This window comes from Sorex fumeus, unplaced genomic scaffold (genome assembly GCF_029834395.1).
Source record: "Sorex fumeus unplaced genomic scaffold, SorFum_2.1 ptg000048l, whole genome shotgun sequence".
Lineage (NCBI taxonomy): Eukaryota > Metazoa > Chordata > Mammalia > Eulipotyphla > Soricidae > Sorex > Sorex fumeus.
The window spans coordinates 6,447,882-6,465,697 of NW_026606105.1; positions in this window are offsets into that span (position 1 = coordinate 6,447,882).

Below are 17,816 nucleotides of genomic sequence, written 5' to 3' on the forward strand. Positions count from 1 at the left end.
AACATCGCTGAAGTTTATTCACTAAATGTTTTTCAAAGCAAAGATCACACATTTGGGATTAGACGCAAGTCTGCTTCTGAGACAGCTCCTTGAAGAGCGTGGGGTTTAACAATCTAAGCCAGCCAGTCCGTTTAATTGGAATTTAACAAGATTTTTAAATAGACACGGTAATTTCTTCACATGCCCAGAGAGATTCAGCTAGAAACAGGTGTGAGAAGAATAGAAAGAATCAGGAGGGAGGAAGTCCATCTCACCTCGGATTTAATCACAGAGACAGTCAATGACTTCTCAGGCCCTTTGTATGAAGATTCTGCCATTTGCTTTTCTCCATTAAATTTATTCTTGGCTTTGGTCCATCAGTCCAGCTTGTTGAGGACATTGAAAGTCTTGATTTTCTCTTCTAGCCTGTTAACTCTTCCCCTACCTGTGACTCAGTCTCCCATTGGATCCACAAACCTGGGGATTAAAATCCCAGCCTGGGACACTAACCCCATTCCCCGCCCTTTCCAGCAGTGAATCAGATGCATTCCTTCAGGGACACCCCACTTTGCTAGGGCTCACCCCAATCTCCATCCTCATCTATGATGACAATAAGAAAAAAGGAGAAAAAGTACAGGTTTCCTCTGGATTCTAGAAGCACCTAACAGGCAAGGATTGGCATAAAAGAAGAGCACAGAAAGTTATAGATGGGCTTGAAGAAATCTGGGCAGGCCCACGTGAGACTCTGTGTTGGATTCATGGGCCCCCCTGTGAGATGCTGAGCTGGATTATGAACAATAACATAACAATGAACAACAACAGCTTCTGTTTCACACTGGCCTGACAATTTCCTCAGTGGATTCTGGTCACTTGTCCACAGACAGAAAAAGGTTGAAACTTACAGAAGGAGCTCATTTAGTCTTCAGGACCTTTGTAGGTAAGAACTCAGTTCTTAAAGTCTAGATCAAGCATAGAGAGTGTCCAGTTGATGACCTTCTACCTGGAAACTGGTTTTTTTTAAACATGGGTCATCCCTTTTGGCTCTCAGCTGGCTACGGAGAACAGCAGTGCCCTGGAGTCAGCCTGGCTCTGTGAACAGTGCTCAGGGTGGGGGCATGTGGTGCTGTGGCCAAACTCAAGGCCTTGCACGTATGAGAAAAGTGTGCTTCCCTCTGCTCTATTGTCTCCCTAGGCTTTTTTTTTTTTTTACAAAATCTTTTATAAGCTCATGAATTAAAATTTGTCCCTGTGCAATCATTTGATCTTAATTAAGCAAGCAACTTAATCTCTCTCCTCCCTGCCCTCAAAAAAAACCCATAAACAGACTCTGAAGTAGGGTATAGAGCATTTGCATCTGGCCCTGTAGGTTTTCATTTTCTATCTTGGCAAGACATTTGCAATTCTGAGGCCCCAGGATAAAGGGAACTGTGACATTGGTTTTGCAATCTATTGAAGATAGCTGTGACAGTCTTTGAAAAATTACCATGCTTTCTGTGAGCATGACATAATTGTCAGGATCCAACAGCTCTTCTTGGACGTCCAGCCCTGTAACTTACCAGGCTAGACTGTAAGTCACTGAGTTACTCCAAACACCCAAGTCTTCATCTGATAAAGAGCGGAAACACTTTTCTATCCCAGAGATATTTGCACCGTCACAGGCAACAGTGAACAGAATAACTAACAAACACAGCACCTTCTCATTAGGATGTTGACAGGTAAGCAATGTCTGTGGAGCTTAGGTTGAGACCCAGCCCTTACCTGCTCCATCTGCTTTCTTACCTGCTAAAAACAATAGCCTGAGAATAAGTGGAGAAAGCAGGGGACCCTTGTAGTACATGTCCCATGGCAGGGTTTCCTCTTCCTCCTGGTGGTCTCACTCTTTGCTCTTGTGGTCTTCAACAGATTAGACGAGGCCCACCCAGAGCACTGGCTGCTTTTGTACTCAAAATCTACCAATCTGAATGATAATTTCATCTTTATAAAACCATCCTCACAGCACATCCACACCCCCTTGTTACCAATGTTTGTTTGCAGAGAACAGCCTACCCAAGTGAAATATTCAGACGAATCATCACAAGTTATCTTAATGATCTTATTTATATCCATAGAAAGAACTTGAGGGGCCTCTCTCATGTGGAGCCCATTCTCTGGGTTCTGGGGAATTCTGACTGGAGAGTAGATGCTGTGTGGCTGATGAGATGGCCTAGGAGAACCAATGGCTAGAGCCTGGGCTAGTGATGCAAACACTGACCCTGAATTCCCAGTCAATGATCACTGGGAACCTTTCTCCTCCCTTCCATGCAGCAAGACTTGGTGCTTTTAAGACAACAAACTGTTGGAGTTACTTCTTCATTCCTTCTCCGTCCCCCACTTCCAACATGAGCCAAATGCATGCCTTACCTTCCAGCTTGTTTTCCAAGGTTGCCTTTTCTCAATGTGCTGGAATTTCCAGTTGCACTTATTCATTTATTCACTCACAGTCCTGGGGTCTTTTTATCCTGTCCTTGGTCAGTCTCCTGGGACAGACCTAGTGGTAAGCCCCTGCTCCTGGGCTAAGAGTGGATCTATTCTGGTCATGGACTTTATGAGCTGGACAAAAAAATGAGCATGTACCTATCAAACTGCCAGATATTACTAAATTTGGTGAGCCAGCTGGCTTAATTCTAGCAGAAAGTTGTGTGTGTGTGTGTGTGTGTGTGTGTGTGTGTGTGTGCGCGCGTGCGTGCATGTGTGGCAGGGGCGCAGGGGTGGAGAGTAAAAGCAGTCTGCAACTGGTGAAAAATTAGTCTGCAGGAAAGACAATAGGATAAAATTCAGTAGAACAATATGACTCTAGAGTTCTAATGGGAACTGTAGTTGGCAGTTTTTGTAGGGCTAGGAACAATCCTCAGGAGAGTTTGGTAACACCAGAGGATTTCAGATGAGCCTCTAATAAGAGCTCATCCACCTGTTCTTTTTTTTAAAAAGAAAAGAAAAGAAAAGAAAAGAAAAGAAAAGAAAAGAAAAGATTATGATCACGATCACGACCATCCTGTTATTTGTGGATTGCCTCAAGCAGGCCCCAGTAACATCTCCTTCGTCCCAGCCCTGAGATTTTTTAAAAAGTGCCATATTCAAGGCTCTTTCAGAGTTAGGAGAATGAGACCCACCATTGTTACTGGTATTTGACATATTGGGTATGCCACAGGGAGTTTGCCAGACTCTGCCGTGTGGGCAGGTTACATTTGGTAGCCTGCCAGTTTGTCCAAAGTAGGAATGAGATAATAAGATGTTACGCGGCCGCATTTGCTGGGAGCTGGGTTTCATAGTCTCTGAGTCTTGGCCGTTGATGGGATTACACAGCGCCAGGGGGCCAGTTGGTGGGTGTGACCCCCGCCTACTGGAATTTGGAGGACCTGGGTGGGGGATGCTCAGCCCCAATCCGAGTAGGCTTGGAGATCTCAGTCCCGGGACCTGCATGCCTTGTTCCTCTGCCGGTACCTTCATGTGTGCAGAGAGTGGTCTCAGCATGGTGGTGGCTGTTTCTAGAGGTCTTAGGCTGCCGGAGCCCTGGTCGGGGCGGGGAGGGAAACTCAACCCACTCCCCTCCAAGGGGCCCCAGCGAGGACAGCCAGGCATGGGGGCAGGAGACTCTGCGCTATTCTCTTCCGGGAGCTGGGAAGAGTTCTAAGGAGAGCTCATTCACCTGTTCTTTTTTTTAAAAAAGAAAAGAAAAGAAAAACAGAAAGAAAAAAGGTTTCTTCCAACTTTAAGAGTTTCTGGTTCTGTTGTGGTGGTGGTGGTGGTGGGGAGTTGGGACCTCACAGGTGATACCCAAGGGCTATTCCTGACTCTGCACCCAGGAGTAACCACTGGCAGTGCCAGGAATCAGCTCTGCCTGCAAAGAGCCACGTCTCTTCTACTCTCTCTCCAGCTCAGTCTTGCTCTTGGTGTCCACTTCCTCTCAGTTTTGTTTCCTGTCCCCCTTACTGATCTTTTAAAGCAGGAAGATGATTTCTTAACCCATAGGGTTATGGATTCTTCCTCCTCCTCCTTCTCCTACACACACACACACACACACACACACACACACACACACACACAAACACACACACATTCCCGCCTATGCTTCATGCTGTTCATCTGTCTGTCCACATCTAAATTCTAAGCACCTGGAAACTAGAACCAAGTCTTAGGGATCCTGCATTTCTGTGGCCTGCAAGAGCACCTGCCACGTAATTACTGAGCAACACATTTTGGTTAGATCACAATCACTAACAGAATGTCAATAATATCAAGAAAAAACTAAAGAAAAGCATTGGTCAACATTTTCACAGTGAATCTGCTCCAAGCTTTGGAAAATAACTAAAGGCTTGGAGTGATTCAGGGATAGTTTTCTAAACTCTCTTTCCCCTCAATAGCCTCATTTTTTCCTGGTATCATCATTATATTTTGTCACCAGAGATGCCCTTTGCTTTCTTTGCTTAAATCAGGGACTCTGAGAACTGCAAAGGTCAAAAATTGAACTTGGTTTTCTAGATCTTGAACCAGCACGAAATAGACAGAGAAGCAATATTTTGTGCCTGAGCAGCTGCTTCTAGTACAAAAAGGGATGTTACATTAAGCTTCTGGTCAACTGAAATAGTAAGATATTTTTATATTGATTTCCTCCAAGCTCCGTTCTTTCCCATTCTGCGTCTGTGCAATTGATCCTGACCCCAAACTGTCGCATTTCACATACTTTGTTTTGACTTACAGTTAAATTCACTGAAAAATCACTGAGAGGTGAGGGGATAGTTTAGCAGTCGAGAGCACATGCTTAACATGCACCGGGGCTCACATTTGAATACTGGCATCATGCGTCTCACTGAGCATCACTGGGCATGTCCCTAAAGGTCCCCAAAGCTCCACAGGGATGAACAAAAAGATCCCCAGAGCCAGGGAAGCTCTGCATCCTTAGGCCTTAGAATTGAACACAAGGTGAAGCAACACTGGGAATGAATCCTGGGTTGTCTGAGCACTGCTTGGGGAGTACCTTTCTTTCCACTTTGAGTTTGACACTGTCCATGACTATATTAGCAATTCTTCGTGGTTTCTCAGGTCTCTGGCAAATTTGACAGATACATCTTTTCTGTTTCTGTCGGCTCTCTGACAACAATGGAGAAAGAATTGGGGGCAGAACAGTAGTCACCACCCCTTCTACGCTGACCCAGAAACACTCCTACAATGCAGGGTCATCAACCCAAAGGTAAACATGTGCCTGGAAACACTGCCAGACAACCCTTGCATCTCCATCTTATCCACATACATCCTCCTGGATGACATTGATTTTTTTGTTTGTTTGTTTGTTTTTTTTTGCTTTTTGGGTCACATCTTGCGATGCTCAGGGATTACTCCTGACTCTGAACTCAGGAATTACTCTTGGAGCTTGAGGGACCATATGGGGATTGAACCTGGGTCGGTCACATGCAAGGCAAACATCCTACCTGCTGTACTACCACTCTGGCTCCAGAAGCTATACAGATAAGTACTCTTGGGATCAAATCAGAAGATGAAATCAGAAGACTCCAATTGATAACTGAAAGGCCATGATAACAGAGGAGGTTGGCACACAAAATATGCCAAGAACTTGAAACAAGATCCCCCTGGTTCACCAAGACAGAATTTGAGGCAAAGATTCAGGCAGACACAAAATTTCTTTTCTTCTGGTTGCAGGTCGTCAAGGGTTAAAGGTACCCAAAACTCACAAGAGAGCTAGGAATATCTTGATGAAGGAAAGAAGTTTTTCTCTTACTCCTATGACATCTGTTCATTTTTTTCTTTCTTCCTTTGTTTTTGGGCCATCCCCAGTGGTGCTTAAGGGTTACTTCTGTCTCTGTTCTCAGGAATTACTCCTAGTGGTGCTCCTTGGGAGACCATATGGGTTGCTGAGGATCAGACCCAGGTCAGCCCTACCCACTGTACTATCACTCCAGTCCTGGCCTCTGCTCTGAATGTGAGCTTGGGAAGTAGGTGGGAGGCATCTAGGTTCCTGTTTCATACTGTCAAACATGATGGTATCAACAATATACCTTGACGTGAAGTGCTTGCTGGGTCAAGCCTAGTCTTTCCCTCTGGTCTCTGGAAACTGGTTTTCTATTCCCAAAGGGACTCAACCACATTTAATTTCATTAGGGGCTGGAGCAATAGCATAGCAGGTAGGGTGTTTGCCTTGCACTCGGCCAACCCAGGTTCAATTCCCAGCATCCCATATGATCCCCCGAGCACTGCCAGGAGTGATTCCTGAGTGTATGAACCAGAAGTAACTCCTGTACATTGCTGGGTGTGACCCAAAAAAAGCAAAAAAAAAAAACCCACCACATTTAATTTTATTAAAATGTGAGGGAGGGTTGTTTGTTTTTGTTCAGAAGCTACACCCATCTGTGCTTAGGGCTTACTGGCTCTGCATGATGCCCTCCCCTCTGTTCTATCTTTCCGGCCCAACAGCAGCGATTTCTAAATATGCCACTAAGAGATAATGGAGTGCAATTTTGTTCTCTGATAAGTAAGGAAACAGAGGTCCAGAGAAGTGCAATGACTCGTCCAATGCCACATGGTTTTGTCTCAAAGGTGCCCAGCAAATAGAGCTTGCACCCACACACGGGGCTTTGCAGCTTGGGTTCCCTTCATGCCAATGTACTCCTGGTATGTTTTGCAACAGAGATGTGGTTTTCTCCATCAGCCTTTATTTCTGCTCTCTCCTGTCTGATGCTTTTTCCTCCTAGACAGTAGTGAAACTAGATTGAGTGTTGACAGTTCTGGCTTCTGCTCTCATGATGCCATATATTCTAGGAGGGGGACTACGGAGGGCAGTGAGTGCAGAGCCCAAGAAAGCAGTCATGGAAATGTAGGCGTGGTGAGGGCGGGTTAGGCGCAGGTGTAATGTGAAGCAAGGTCGCGGTCGACCACAGATGCATGGCTGCTGCCATGAAGGACTTTGCTGAAAAGCCCAAATGATTCCAGGATATATTTATAGAAGGATAACGGGCGGAGCCAGGAAGCCATCGGGAGGCTATGGTCTACATTTGTCAAATGGTTATTGATTATGTCACACTTTGAGATTGGAGTCTGGAAGGGGCTAAGTATCGGAGGAGGGGGAGATGGAAAACCAAATGATGGGAACTCATGAAGTGGAGTCAAGTTAGGAATTTGGAGGACTGAAGGCAACTACTTCTAAAAAGTCACTTGCTGGCTAATGAGGGGTGTCGTCTCAGCTAGAAACTGCCCTCCCATCTGCTAGCCTCTCAACACAGAATTTTCTTCTACTTTATTTATTTCAGGAGGGAAAGCAGTTTGGACCATAGCTTGCTTTGCTCATGGATCACTACTGGCAGGGCTTGGGGGACTCTATGTGGTGCCGGGGATCAAACTGGAGTTGGCCGCCTGAAAAGGCAAGCATCTTAACCGCTGTGTTATCTCTCTGAGTTTTAGAAGCCAATTTAGAACTTGGGCATCCTTCCAGCCCAGATTAAGATCTACTCCCTGAGTGCGCTCTCTCTCTCTCTCTCTCTCTCTCTCTCTCTCTCTCTCTCTCTCTGCAAGTTAGGAGGCCTGTACTCTCAGGCTGTAACTACCTACCTGTGCTGTCACAGAGTGGCCACCTTCACAGGCTGAGCGAGAGGATTTCAAGAGCACATTCCAGCTGGTGGCTGGAACTCCACACTGACCACAGCAAGGCACCATCTCCACCTGATCCAGAGCTTGTTTGCAGGCTCTGTATGAAAGGTTTGCTCACGTGGTCTTCACCAAACCCAAACCACCTCTGCTCAGATTCAGATAAGGGTCCATTGGTAAGGGTCTGTTGGCTGGGATGGATTGAGACTCAACACAGATTCTAGAGGTCAACTATGTAGGCTCCTGATTTTAGACTTCTCTTACACTCTAATTGCATTCTTTGGAGAAAAGTGGTGATGGCTTTGAAACCATTATCAACCATGTCGCCTTTGTTCTTTTGTAGGATTTTAAGCTTTGCTTCTTCTCCCCCTATGAAAGGGCAGACAAAGAAAGACTGACAAAGGAGAATGAGGCTTCCAGGGCTCCCTTCTACAGGCTAAGGATGGCAAAGAGGAAAGTCCAGTTTGTGATTTTCCTCATCTGATCTCAAAAGAAATTCCAGAGGAAAGAGTAAGGGAATGCAAGAAGCCAGGTCCTTAGTTCTGACATGGGGAACAGATTGATCTACCTCTGCTTTCTGGGGCAGATGGGACCAAGGAAGAGAGTGGAGAGTCTTTATGTAGATGCTGCCCAGAATTGCTGAAGATGAAGCATGCTGGCATCAAAAGGCCATGGAGAGTCAGGGAAGCAGAGTTTGTGGTCAGTAGATCTGGGGAGAGGGTCCACTCTTCCAACTTTTCCAGTGTTATCTATGTTCAAGAGTAAATGTACATTATCTTTCAGAAACTGCTGGTCTCCTGGAGGATCGAGTCCCATGTCAGTATTTTTCCCATAATGTATTGTTTTTCGCATCTTCCTAAGGCAAAATGCAGATCCACCTGGATCTCATCCGTCCCGTGGCTCTGTCTCCCTTCCCATATTCACCTTGTCATTTCTCAGAAATCCAATCTGTTTCATGATTTTTGCTACAGAAAATAGCATAGCAATGAATGTCCTAGGGTGGATGCTTTGTACAGCTATAGAATTCCCAGAAAGAGAATTGTTGCAGGCACCTTAAAAATATTGATATTGGGTTGAGGAGGGGTGGGGACACTGTGACTCAATGGTAGAGCAACTGCTTTGTGTGTATGAGACCTTGGGTTTAATTCCCAACACCAAAAAAAACTCTCGAATACTAGGCCAGGAATAGAATCTGAGCACTGCTGGGTGTTATCCAAAAACAACCCGCAACAAAATAACATCACACAATGTGGGTATTGTCCAGATCTGCCCTAAAGAGTCTCCACTGGAGATGGTGGGAGAGATGGCTGACTTGTCAAAGCACCTGCTTTGCAAGTATGAGACTCTAAGCTTGTTTTTATTTGGGCTTTATTTGGGGCCCAGGACTTTCTCCTGGCGCTGTGCTCAGAGATTATGCCTGGGAGGTCTGTCTGGGATTGAACCTAGGTTGGCTGCATGCAAAGGGAAGTGCTTCAACCCTTGTACTATTTCCTCTGTCCCCGAGGCAGTGAGTTTGATGCCCAGAACTGCCGCATACACCAAACACAATCCTGACAGCTCTGCTGGCTGTGATCTTGGAGAACCTCATGTGATTTCCAGTTCCTCTGTAGCCAGATGTTTAAACTCTCTCTGGAATTTTCAGACTTCTATATATAAAAGCAGAGAAAATCAAGTGCTGGGACCATTAAGTACCCACCACATAACATAAGTGATCAGGTTGTGACTCATCTTGTTTGTCAATACTTTTACCTCCTATTCTATTGTAAAGCAGATCCCAGACATTTGATCATTTCTTCATAACTATTTCAATGGCTTCCTCTACGAGGCAAGGTCTTTTTTTATGAGGCATGCTCAACAAATAAATCAAGACATCCTTACAGTACATTAATGGTATGCCTAAGTAACTAGCCATACACTTTGAATACATGCAAACAATACAGGCAACATTCACTTTTCCAATTGCCTCATAAAATGCGTTTTAAGTATTAGAAAAGCAAATATGCAGATCCTAGAGTTCAAATCAGCTTTGTCCTACTCTCCTTGAGTCACCTTAAATACGCACTTACTTCCTCTTAGCCTCTGCAGCTTAGAATTTGGAGACTGGAGATAGAGAGATAATAGTGGGTAAGGAGCTTGCCTTGCATGTGGCTGACCCAGGTTCGATCCTCGGCACCCCAAATGGTCTCCTAACCCCACCAGGAGTGAATACTGAGTGTAGAGCCAAGACTAAGCCCTGAACATAGGCAGGTATGGCTCCAAAACAAACAAACAAAAAACAAATAATCCTCCCCCCAAAAGAAACAAAATTGGAGAGCTGGAAAAGACTGTTGACTCTAAATGTTTTCAGATGCAGAGGAGGCTGAGAGGAAAAGGACCAGAAAAATAATAGTGCAATTGCAATAGTTAAAACAGAAGTCAAGTACTAATTTCTATGTAATAGCAACCAGATCAATCAATGTCTACTACATTCAATCAGTGACAGAATCTACCTACTCATAGCCCCGTGACAGATACACGTGAGGGTCTGGAGAATCCTTTTCTTTTCCTCTTGGCAGATAAATGCACTTCAAAATACAAGTTACTTTCTTTTTAAAGCACTTGTCTTTAATAGAGTGTTTGTCCCAAACCTGCTGGTGCTCCTTTCAGATAACCTCTGATTAGTTAGCTGATGCGAAATGGGAAAAGAGGGGAAGGAAAAAAAAAGGAATATTATCCTAAGAATTCTAGATGTCGAGTAATGTCATTGATAGCTCTGTTCCCAAAGGAGATCATCTATGCATAGATAATGCTAAGGTGCCGTAAAATTGTTATTAGAGAAAGGAGGCTCTCCAGATGGTGCTAAATCATTCCTAGAGTTTCCCCCTGTTGAATTTCTATTAGCCACGGGAGGATTTAGCGTCTACAGGAAAAGAAAAACCATATTCTCCATAACATGGAGAAGACAAGGAGAAGGGGGCAGGGAGTTGAAAATATAATTACAAATCCTTGAAAGACCTTTTATTGAAGAGACCTTCACAAATATCCTTTCGCTGCCCTTGCTTTATGTGGGAACAAGAGAAGTGACAGGGATTAGTGGGGTAAGATGAGGGAGGGAAACCCCAAGGGCAGGGGAGCTGGCTCAAAGGGCTGGGGCAGACCCTGGTTTCGATCCTCGGCACCATATGACTTTCTGAGCACTGCTGGTGTGGCTATGATGGTTCTCCCAGGACCACTGGGGATGATCTCCAGAAAAAAAAAAGAAGTTACAAATAAACAAAAAGAAAGTGAATATGCCAGTTGCATTTTGGGTTTTGGATCTGGATTTCTCCCTTTGCTGTGAACAAAGCCGGTGTCTCTCTCTCTTTTCTGTGAGCAGAACCTTCTAGCAGAAGTGCAGAGAAAGGGCTAAGGGGTAGCCCCAGCTCTTCTTGGGAAATGCAGTTCCCAGGGCCGGAGAGGTCAGATGCTGTTATTTCAGTGCTGTGGCATTGCTATGGGCACCATCTCGGTCCTTCCTGGGACCAGGTGTGCCCCCCCCACACACACACATACACACACATACGTGGAGTTGACAGAGAGAAGCTGGGGTGAGCGGAGGTGGGGGTCTGGGGCTGCTAGGTCTCTCCCACCAACCATATGGGGAACATGCTTGAGATTCCACCAAGAGGCGCTGGGCTACTGTTCCAGGCCGGTTGGCACTGGTTGGAGCAAAAAAATGAAGATTCACAATTACCTTGGCAACCAGATAACAGGCAAAAGCTGTTCCTTGGTAATCTCCATAGGGCCCTCCTCCCTCCCCCTTCTGCTCTGTTTCTCCCCATGCGCGGGGGGGGGGGGGGAGCGGGGGGGCATCCAACACTTTAAACTACCTCAAAGCTCACCAGGCACTTTGGATGCCAGGAAATGAGGGAAGACTTCCAAAAGCTGAGGAGAAAAAGCACAGGTGGGTGACTCTCGCTCCGACCTACCCTCCACTGCTCCCACCCATGGCTCTGAGAGAGCATGGGAGGGGGTGAGCAGGAAGATGGGTGGTGAACTGTAATCTCAGGGAGCAGGGGACCTGCAGGTTTTGTTCCCTACCTCCCTTTCTAGAGATCCACACAGGAAAACATTCCTGCCAGGTTCCAGCCACCTTGGTTCATTCACTGGTTCCTTGACCGAGGCTGTGTCCACATGGTGCCAGGCCAAGGATTGCAGAGTTCACCACAGACATGGTCTTTGTTCTCTGGAAGCATTAAGTGTTTAGTGGTGAGAGACACACCCACAGACGCACAGAGCAGGAGGGCAGACACATGGAAGCAATAGGAAATTAGAACAGCACCACGAGGCTGAAAAAGCAGCACCAATGGCAAGGCCTAAAGCTCACAGCCAAAGACTGACTTTGTGGGTGTCTGTTTTTTTAAAGCTATTTGATATCTTTTGAGAAAACGGTTTAGTTTTTATATGCATGTCACCAACCTACCCCTAATGTTATGTATAGTTGGTTTACTGAAGTATCTAAAGAACTCTATGTGTTTTCTTGGTTAATTTTTTCCCCCATTGGCTTATCAATGGTTTATTGTGTTAAATCAAAGACAGGTCGTATTTATATCTCTGTATCACTGTATCACTGTCATCCCATTGTTCATTGATGTACTCGAGCGGGTGCCAGTGATTCTATCGTTGGCCAGTAATGCCAGCTCTATTCCTCCCAGCCCTGAGATTTTAGCAACCTCTTCTTACTCGTCTTTTCCCAACAATTGGAGGCTCTTTCGGGGTCAGGGGAATGAGACCTGTTGTCGTTACTGGTTTTGACATATCTAATATGCCATGGGGAGCTTTCCAGGCTCTGGCCATGTGGACAGGATACTCTTGGTAGCTTGCCAGGCTCTCTGAGAAGCATATATTTATATATTTCTCTCTATGATTTGTTGCCTACTGTCTGAACCCCATCAAACATGGTGTGGCAATTATGGAGAATGGGTAGAAAGTGTCCTATAATGTGTCATGTGGCCTTACAGTCCGGAAAGCATCCTGGTGCGTGGTGGCGATTGGGGAGTGGAGATGGGCTTCCGGGGCTGGATCCCTTAGGGCAGGGAGGGCTCTCACCTGCCCCACTCTGGGGCGTCCCGAGTGAAAATAGCCTGGTGTATCTGGGTAACTCTATACCCAGGAAATTGTCACCACCAATATTCCAGCACCACCTCACTGCCAAAAAGATCCTGCTAACCTTTCCTTCCCTCTACTCCCATTTCACTCCAGTTTCCACCTTCATACTGAGTCCAGACATCCTTTTGTTGTTCCTTAATAGCCCATTTGCTTTCGTTATTCATATTCCACACATGACTAAAACCATACTGAGATTGTCTTTTCCTTCATTGTTATTTTTACTTACCACAGCCACTTCACATTCCATCCATTTAATTTCCAAGGGCAGAAGTTTATCTATTTAAATGGGTATTGAGTGTATGTACCATAGTTTCTTTATCCACTCATCTGCTGATGGCTGTTCAGGTTGATTTCGTGTTTAGGCTGTTGGCATCCTGTTTAATCTTCAAGGACAGAAATTTTTCCATTTAAATGGCCATTGAGTATTTGCACAGTTTCTTTATCCACTCATCTCTTGATGGGTGTTCAGGTTGGTTCCATGTTTGGGCTTTTGTGAATAAGCTGCCATGAACATAGGAGTACAAATACACTTTTTCATCTATTTGGCTTTTTTTTTTTTTAAATTTGGTCATACCCAGCTGTGTTCAGGGCTTACTCCTGGCTGGGGCTGGGAGACCATATGGAGAGCTGGAGATTGAATCCAGGTTGGGTGGGTGCAAGACTAGCACCCTACCCTCTGTGCTATCGCTCCAGTCCTGCAAATATCCTTTTGAATCAATGTATTCTTCAGATAAATGCCCAGGAGTGGTATTCCTAGATTATAGGACATTTTCTTTTTTATTTGTTGGGGGAATCACCATACCAGTTTCCATACTGGCTGTATCAATTTACATTCCCACCAATAGTATTCCCGGGTTTCTTTTACACCTCATCCTCAGCCATGTGTTGTTTTCAACCTTTTTGACACATTCTTATAGGTGTAAGGTATGACTGTGGTTTTGATTTTCTTTTCCCTAACAATTAATGTTATTGAGGAATTTTTTTATGCTCTTGGTGGTCCATCTGTCTGTCTTCGGTGGAGAACTGTTTAGTTCTTTTTAATTCTTTTTCTCTCTTTTTATTTAATGAGTGGCTCCCCCCACCCAAGTTATGAGGTTCTATAGAGTAGGCTCTTAATATCTTATCAAATGTGTGGTGTAAGAACTGCACATATTTAATGTGTACAATTTGATAGGGCTAGACATATGCAAATACTTGTTATACTACTACCATAATCAAGGTGATAGACATAAAACTTCCCGGAATTCCCTTGTATTCCTTTGTTTTCTGTTTTGGGTGGGCATAACAATCAATGAGATTTCTTCTTTTAATAAGTTAACTTTTGAAGACACAGTTTTGTATTGTTCGCTGTGGGCATGTCATAGTACAGATCCCTAAAACTTAGGCCACTGCATAGCTGAAACTTTATGCCCATTGAGTAACAGCTCCCCATTCTCTCATCCTCTGGCCCCTGGAGCCACCATTGTGTCCCCTGTTTCTGTGAGCTTTATTATTGTTGTGGTGATTTATTTTTTGGTTTCTGAGACCACGTCCAATCCCCCTATATTCCCATTATTCCTCTCAATTGCTTTTCCACTTCCCATCTATGTATTCATGCATACTTCTGGTCTTCTAGTGGGATATAGCTGTATGTGTGTGTGTGGGGTGGGGTGTGTGTGTAAGAAAGGGGGGGGGGAGAGAGAGAGAGAGAGAGAGAAATAATGGATAATGAATAAATAATGGAATCTCCTCAGGGTTCAATGGCTACTCCCATCTGGAGGATCACTCCTGGAAGTGCTCAGGGACTATGCAGAAGTGGGGATCAAACCCAGGCCTCTCATATTCAAGGCAAGCATGCTATCATCCCTGTGAGTCATCTCCTGGCCTTGATGAATTTAATTATTTAAAAAGCATCATATTCGTGAAATCAGACGGTGTGTTTCCCAAGACTGGCATATTTTGTCTAACAGAATATTCTCCAGGTCCATTCATGTGTTGTGAATGGCAAGCTTTCCCTCTTTTTTGAGACTGAATACTATTCCTCAGTATATAGTTATGTACATACACAATAGGTCTACACCACATGTGTTAATCCATTCATCAATGGATACTTGCATTGATTTTGTATCCTGGCTGTTGTAAACAGTGCAGCAATGAACCTGGACATGCAAATACTAAAACTTAGAGGAAGCAGCAAAATAGTACTAAGATAGAAGGACTTCCTTGGCGAGGGGTCAAGGAAGGCCTCTTTGAAGACATGCGTCAGTCAAGACGTGAAGCTTTATCACACTTATGAGTGCTGTCCAGATTGTGCATTGTATAGACCTAGAGGTGCTGTGGACATCTTTATTTGCTTTGTATGCAGAAAATTTGTAAACATATGCAGAAATTCTGAGACTAAGTCCAATCCCCCTATAGTCCCATTATTCCTCTCAATTGCTTTTCCACTTCTCAGCTATGTATTCATGCATACTTCTGGTCTTCTAGGGGGATGTAGCTCTGTGAGTGTGTGTTGTGTGTGTGTATGTGTGTGTGTGTGTGTGTGTGTAAGAAAGAAAGAGAGAGAGAAATAATGGATCAACACCACATTCTATTTATTATCTTTCAAAAACCTAATAGGAAATTAATACCAAGTTTTGATAATTCTAAAAGGAGAATCAATTGAGTTATATAAAAGAAAACCTATAAGCAGCTGAGCTATTGGCAGTACCACTGTACTAACTTATGCAGAAGAAAACAGGGCAAACTGCCAAGTGGTGGAGCTCGCATCCCAAACCCTTCCCTGCAGGGACCTCCTGGGTTCACTGTGGAGATGATTCCAGACCAGGTGTGGGGCAGAGCTTGGAGCCTGACTGCTTGTCTTTTTTAGTTTGTTTTGTTTTTAGGTCTCATTTCATGCCAACACATTTTCATGTGGAAGGAGGAAGATGCCACGCGATCCAAGGAGGAAGCCTGGGTGCAGGAAGAGCATCCCTGATGGTCTGAGCTGAAGATGACACTGCTGTGTCCACCAGGCTGCCACCATTTTAACAAAGTAACAGCTAGAAAGAAAACAAACATATCAAAAAGGCACTCCTGATACCAGTGAACTCTGCCCCTTCATTGTTCTCTTTTTTTGTCCTTTGCTTTTGCATTTTACTCATTTTCTCCATAAAAACGTTATTTTCTTTTCTTTTTTTATTAAAAAAATTTTTTAATAGTGAGACATCATGAGGTACAGTTGCAGACTTACACATTTTTGTGCTTGGGTTTCAATTATACAATGATCAAATACCATCCCTCAACCAGTGCCCATTTCCCACCACCACGGATCCCAGTATCCCTCCCACCCCCCATCCCCCCAATCCCATCCTGTCTCTGTGGCAGGGCATTTCCCTCTGTTCTCTCTCTCCTTTTGGGTGTTGTGGTTTGCAAAAGAAACATCGAGTGGCAATCATGTTTGGTCTATAGTCTACTTTCAGCATGCTTCTCCCATCCTGGGAGGATCCTCCCAACACCTTTATTTGGTGTTCCCCTCTTTATCTGACCTCCCTTTTTCCCTAGTAAAAACGTTATTTTAAACAAAGGTGTGTGTGTGTGTGTGTGTGTGTGTGTGTGTGTAATGAAAATTTTAATTTCCTGTGGAAAAAAATTAAATTTGGGCACTGTTACTTACAAAATATTTGCTAACAGAGTTTCCTGGCATTCAACGTTCCAATTCTAAATCCACTGACAATGTTAGTATCTCTCCATCAGCGACCAAGATTCCTTCCTTCTCTTACCCTGACACCTGATCAAACTGATTTTTAAAAAATTTACTATGTTAGGGAGGTTTAGGGGAAAAAAATTTACTATGAAATGTTAATTTTTTTCCCTTTTATTGGAGGGACCACACCCAGTGGTTTTCAGAGGCTACTCCCAGTAGTGTTCAGGGAACCACGTGATACTAAGGGTCAGACAAGGGCTCCCACAAGCAAAGCATGAGCTCTGGGCCTTTGTGTCATGATCCCAGCTCCAAATAATCTGTTTTGTTTTGGTTTAAGGGAGCGGGTCACACCCAGCTGTGCTCAAGGCTCACTCTTGGCTCTAAGCTCAGGGGTCACTCCTGGTGGTGCTTTGGGGACCAAACGCAGTGCCTTGAGTAGATTCGGGTCGACCATATGCAGGGCCCCTACACTACCCACCGAACTATGTCTCCAGCCCTAAGAACTTTTTTTTTTAAATTCAAAATTCTTAATGCAGAGAAGATGGCATATCAAAAACTTCCCTCTACAATGGCTAAAAGCCACTGCATATTTTAGTTTCAGAGAAGTCTTCAGTGTCAGAGGAACTGGGTTATTCTAGAAGAAAAGGCATATGCCAGGATATGCAATATTCAATATGATGAATCCACACTTGGCCTTCAAAAGAGCTAAGGATAGATTTTATTTTTGCTTAGTCCTAATTTTAGTGTAGATGAAGCCCAATCCTTCAACATTTGAAAGTTATATTAAAAGGCAGACCTCTGGGGACTGAAAATCCAAATCTCCAGGTTGGGGAGCTAAAAGCCCTTTCTGAAGGCCATTTTGTTTTTACGGCCCCTTGGTTCAGAATTAATGAGAACTACTTTGCATAGACATAATTTTATATTCCCAAGGAGTACCATTTGGGATTCTTCTCCTCACCTTGGAGATAAAGATGATCAAAGTTGATTTTTTTTTTTCTGTTCCCAATCTATTACTGTTGTATTTCACGATCCTCAGAGATAATTATCATTAAGATCCACAAATTTGGAATATTTATCAGGGCATTCAGATCACCAGTCATAGTGGTAAACACGTGAGGCAGATGAGGGATGCCGCTGGGAACGGAAAGCCCTATTCGAAGACCACACTGGAGGCGGGAAGGCAGGGACACAGGAGCCTCGTTGTCGAGATCGAATCCCTCATTTTGACATCGTTTCCAATGTTTGCCTTTTTCTTCTCAAGCAGAGATAATCCTTCTTGTGAGCAACAACCTCAAAGGGCAACTGCCACAACGTGTTAGATTTCTGAGAGGTCAGATGTCCCTGGGTCTTTAAAATCACAAAACGATTTGATCTCCAAAGTACAGGACAAGGGAATTACACGGCCAGAGAGGAA